The sequence below is a fragment of the Mastomys coucha genome, chromosome X, assembly GCF_008632895.1.
Source record: "Mastomys coucha isolate ucsf_1 chromosome X, UCSF_Mcou_1, whole genome shotgun sequence".
Classification (NCBI taxonomy): Eukaryota; Metazoa; Chordata; class Mammalia; order Rodentia; family Muridae; genus Mastomys; species Mastomys coucha.
In genome coordinates, this window is record NC_045030.1 from 9,597,443 (window position 1) to 9,602,941 (window position 5,499).

The 5,499-nt window shown below is 37.6% G+C and overlaps 2 pseudogenes; one reads left to right on the forward strand and one right to left on the reverse strand.

The window, feature by feature from the left end:
• Positions 1 to 2,473: 2,473 nt before the first annotated feature.
• On the forward strand, positions 2,474 to 3,002 carry LOC116091761 (annotated as a pseudogene).
• A 1,475-nt stretch (positions 3,003 to 4,477) lies between these two features.
• On the reverse strand, positions 4,478 to 4,810 carry LOC116091772 (annotated as a pseudogene).
• Between the last annotated feature and the right edge of the window lie 689 nt (positions 4,811 to 5,499).

Sequence of the window (5,499 nt, forward strand, 5' to 3'; positions counted from 1 at the left end):
ATGAATTGGTGTGGTGACAAATACCTGTAAACATTACAGTCAAGAGGAGAAGGCAGGAACATCAACAGCTCAAGTCATTCTCAGCTACATAGAGAATTAGAGGCCATCTAACCCTGTCTCAACAAAAACAACATCAAAACAACAACAACAACAAATGCTGTAGACAGACACTTGATCAAAACTATCAAAAACTGAACAATAATACCAACAATACAAATATAAATGAATAAATTGATTTTTTTACATACCACTCTTCAGAGATTAAAAAAAAAATAGAAAGTCAGTCATACATCAGAGGACTACAAATACTTTAAAATACATCTGTAGGACAATGAAATTGGTACCATGGCATCCATAAAGCAGAATAATCATCTCTTACAGCATTACCCACTGAAATCAAAAGATACTGTAGCTCAGTACAAGAGGCTCCATGGTGGATTCAGTGTAAAGGTGTAGCTTTAGGGATCTAGATATCCTTAGCAATATTCTCTTCCATGAAGACGAATTCCTAAATAGGCTTTTGATAAAGCTTTTGAAATGGCTTCTTTGCGTCATTGTGCTTGGGAATATGTGCCATATATATATATATATATATATATATATATATATTACATATATTATATATATAATGTGATTACAACCACTTATAAGCTCTAATAAAAGCAGTTTGAAGGAAGGAGAAATCAATTTCCACTGAAGTGATGAGGCAAAGTATATGCAGAAATTGTACTTTTATTCAGGCTTTAACAAACTGTGGAGATTTCAGGGGTTAAATGTTATGTGGGGAAATGTGACTAAGTAATAACAGTTGAACAATAGAGAGGGGTTACTGTAGTTTGAGCTTTTTGCACTCTTCTACTGAAACCCTATTCTACTTTATTTTTTCTCATCCAGATATCTTTCCCCACAAGCGGCCGAATGTTTGTTCTATCATAGCATACCCTGCTTCTCTATTTTGTTGTTTCAGAAATGCTGCATGGATTCTTCCTTTCTCAGATTACCTGGTGGGTTAAAAATAGAAATATGACAGGTAGATACTATTTCACACTAATAAGAGCACAGCAGGAAGAATATTGGCCTAGCTCCATCTCATTACAGCAATCATTAGCCAGCACCCAGGTGAGTAATTGCCAGATGTTGGATAGTCCTCAGATTTCTCCCCTCTAAGAAAGTAGGGATGCTCTGCCATGGTCCGCAGTGGGCTTCAGCAAGTGACTCTTTTGACCTTTGCTCCTTCCTCTCCCTACTATCTGTTGCCGTCTATAGGGATGGCTTCTGATCACATCAAATGTTCTGACACTGTCAGACAGACTTAGTGCTTCAATATGCTTAGAATCAGTTCAGCCTGGTACAAAGTTTTATCAAAGGTTATTTTGGAACAAAATTATAAATAGATTTAGGGACAAGAACAATGGGAAAGCAGAATAAAAGTCTTTTTTTTCCTAACTCATATGATAGGCTATCTCTGCAAATACAATATCTGGAAAACTGCAACTCTAAAGTGCTATTACTAAAGTCTGCTCAGATGTAAAGAAAAGTAAACTGGGTTTTGGGGTGTAAGGTGTGTGGTAGAGAATATGTCTTTCACAGTATGTTGCATTCAGGGTTATGTTTCTGGGGCAACTGAATTTAAAAAGAAAGGGAATATTATCTCACACAGGTTAGATTATAGCATATTCTTTTTTCCTTAGATGATTGCTCTATCTCCTCATTTGTATGATCTAAGAAGATGGTTCCATCAGAAACTGAGAGTGATAATATGCTTGATTACACTCTCACAAGGATGTCAAGGAATTTCAGCTTTTCACAAGGAGGCTGTAGAGAAGGTTACATGGTATTTTGACTGAATTTGTTTATTCCTAGGGGATAGGAATCATTATAAATAACTTAATCTCAAACTATACACCTGAATGTGGAGACCATCCAGGCTCCAAGTTAATTTTATTGAGAATTTGAGGTAAAAGAGTTAGGAAAAATAATTATATCTAATTAATAGCCAAATTCTACTTATTGTTCATAGATTGCACTTTATGATAGAGATCAAACCAACCACTCGCCTGTTCCACTGGAAAGAAGTCATGCCTGGAACAGTAAACAAGGTAAAATTTGTGGCCCCAAAAGTAATATGCCTTAGAGAGAAGCTGCCAATCTTCTTTATTTTTTTCTAAATGGCCATGTTGTGAAACTGTCTTCAAGATAAAAAATATGTCTATATTTAGAAATTTGTGCCATACCCAATGTTGGTGAGAGAAACTTCTTGTTGAAATGTGTAGTGATTAATACAGAGATGTATTACTGTTCAAATTCCAGAGAATACATGACTTTGAGCACTCAAAAGTATATGGGGCAACTATATCAACCACTGCCCCAAGGCTCAAAGGACATTGGATACAACAGGTGGAAAGGATATTAGAGCCAGAGGACTGAGAGTAATACTGTGAAATCCTGACCTGACCAAGCAGGAGGCATCACCATGGGAACTGACATTCACCACAAGGACCAAAAGGCGCAACATAAGGAACCCAATGCCAGGACATCTACTTGTAGAGGTTTCTGACCAGACAAACTAAGTCCACTTTCAATCAGGTTGTGCTGAAAATGTTATTTATGAGTTGCAATAACTAGCCACCTCTGTCCTTTCCTGGATGATTCAAAGGATGAAGCTTCCTAGCTGGGAGAACAAAACAGCTGTGTTTGTGAGGATAGTCATAGATGTGTGGGTTTTGCAAGTGCTGTGTGTGCAATGTGGGTGAGCAGCTGGGCCAAAGTCACAACCTCAAGGCTGGGGGTAAGATCTTTGCCTTCATCAAGTTGGTCCTGTAGTCTCTCAAAGGCTGAGGCACTGTGATCCTGTCCAGTCCCTTTAAGGGCCGAGAGGTGTACCAGTCTTTTGGCAAGGCTCCAGGAACCACACACAGCCAACACTAACCCCTGTCTGCTCCAAGGGCCAGAGGTTCAAATGTGCCAGAAGTTGAAGGGCCAACTGAAGCTACAAAAACTAGCTGTGAATCTTACTGTTAGTAATAAAGCCTTGGATGTTCAAAAAATATCCCAGCATGTATTAAGGAGGGGAGTCAGAGGACCCAGTACTAGATGGGTAGTGAGTGAGAGAAAATCCCATTTCCTTAGAACTGTGGCTATTGGTATTTCCTTGTACCCCAGTGAATGACCCCACTCCCATGAGCATGATCAGCACTAAGTAGATTCTGTCCATAAATAAGTAAAAAAGAAGAATATGAACTTAGGAAGGACATAAGATGGAATGGTTCTGGAGAAAGAAGAGGTGATTGTGTGGAAATGATACATCAAGATACACTATATCAGCAAATGAAACTTTCAAAGAACAAATTTTCAAAAATTAAGTGTTCAGTAGCCAACTAGCATTAGCTGGTTTGCTATTCTCCACAAGAAAAGGATTTAAATTATGATTTTTTTCTTTGGACGTTTTGGAACAATATTCACAATTTTGTCAGACAAAATGTGATAATGTTCAGAGTGAAAGTAGGCTATACTCATAATCACCTGAGGGGAAGAGGCATGAACTGGATCATCTTGAGCATGCCTGGAAACAAGGTCTCCCTAAATGTAAAAAGTATCCCAATTATTTGCCAAGCTTTTCACAATCATAGTGGCTGCTGCAACTGGCTCCTTTCTTCTCCCTCCCTTCTCTCCTTCCGTCCCTCTCTCTCCACACTACACAGATCTGTCTGGTCATGCTCACTCTGGATTCCCCCAGAGGTCTCTTCCTCTGGCTATGCTGCCTTACATATCTATAATAAACTATCTTCTCCATCACATCTAGGGACAGTCATGTTTCTTTTCCTTTTTTTCTTTTATTCATTTGGTATCCCACTTCCTACCCCTCCCATGACCCCCATTTTGCAACTTCCTCCCAAATTCAAAATCTTTTTTTAACCATCATTTCATATACATATAAACAAATAAATATATAAATGCAGCCTGCTGAGTCCTCTCAGTGTTGCCTGCCTAAACAAGGCTTGAAGAATCTCAACAATTGACATGCCAACATAGATGAAGAAAGTTTCATGCAGTCTCACCCCTAGATAAAAAGCTACAGGCAATTATGATCTGCTGAGAGAAAGAAAATCATTCTTCCCTAGGGACAAGTACCTGATTGCTCATCTATTAAAACTTATTTTAATGGAAATAAAATCTGTTCTGAGACCTAGGTGTGGATTCCTACTAGAATCTATAAGGAGAAACAAGGAATCTGGGTGATATGGTTATGTGGGTGAACATGCTTGCTTTGGACATATGAGGACCTGAATTTAGATCTCCTGCTGTAATGTGTGAAGCTGGGCATGACTTTATGTGCTTATAACCCTACTGTTGGGAGACTGAGACAGAGGAGGCAAGGGTTATTTTTGTTTCTATATTTTATTGCCTCATTGTCTTTAACACAAATTGTTTTTCTTAAATACTGAAAAATTTAACAGTTTATTATAATTTATTTTATTTAACAATCTAAGAAGTTCAAGGACATCAGCAGTTCCAATGAAATTTCAGGTGCAGTTGGGAATTCAGGAGTTTCAGTGGAGCTGTTAGTATATTGGACCTTGCAGGTAAAAGGCATGCACACTTTTGACAACACATATGAGGGGATCTCTCTAAAATTGACCTCATTGGTTTCATTCTCCACAAACTGACCAGGACTACTCAACATGGCCTTTACTGTTCCTGATGTTAATGCATGTTCTCTTTTTACAGTAAATTCATGACCATCAGAAGATATTAATTTCACATACATAGCATCAGAGTATTCATAGTCACTGTAGGTTTTCTCCTCTCCATCTATTATGTTCTTATAAAATTCTATTTGATCCCAGAGGAACTTTAGTATTTTCTAGCCAGTCTGGCAGCCACTGCAGCTATAACCCCACATACTGCCACAGCCCCTATTCAGGGCCACCCCCCCACAACACAAATTGTTAAATAGCATCTTATCATACCTCTAGATTTGTTGAAAATTATAAAACCAGTATATAAAATTTCTACATACCCAACACTGTCTATGCCTATTAGCAACATCTTGTATTATCATGCTACATTTATCACGATTAATGAGCCAATGTTCATATATTATTTCCTAATACCCATACTTTACTCAAATTGGCTTAGTTTTTACCCAATGTTCCTTTTCTGTTCTAGTATCCCATCCTGGCTATAGATGATAGTCATGCTGTCAAAATTCTTTAGAATTTTATTTCTTTTGATGGATGCGACAATTTTGAGAAATGCTCATCATGTATTTTGTAGAATGTCTTTCATGGGGATTTGTCTACTTTTTTGTCACTATTAGTGTGCTTTGTCATGATTAGACTGTTTGTTGTCATGATTGGGCTGTATGGTTCTGTTTGGGGTAGACCAGACAAGAATTGTCATTCTTTTTTTTTGTTTTTGTTTTGTTTTGTTTTGTTTTGTTTTATTAGATATTTTCTTTATTTACATGTAAATTTCTCCATTCCTAGTTTCCCCTCC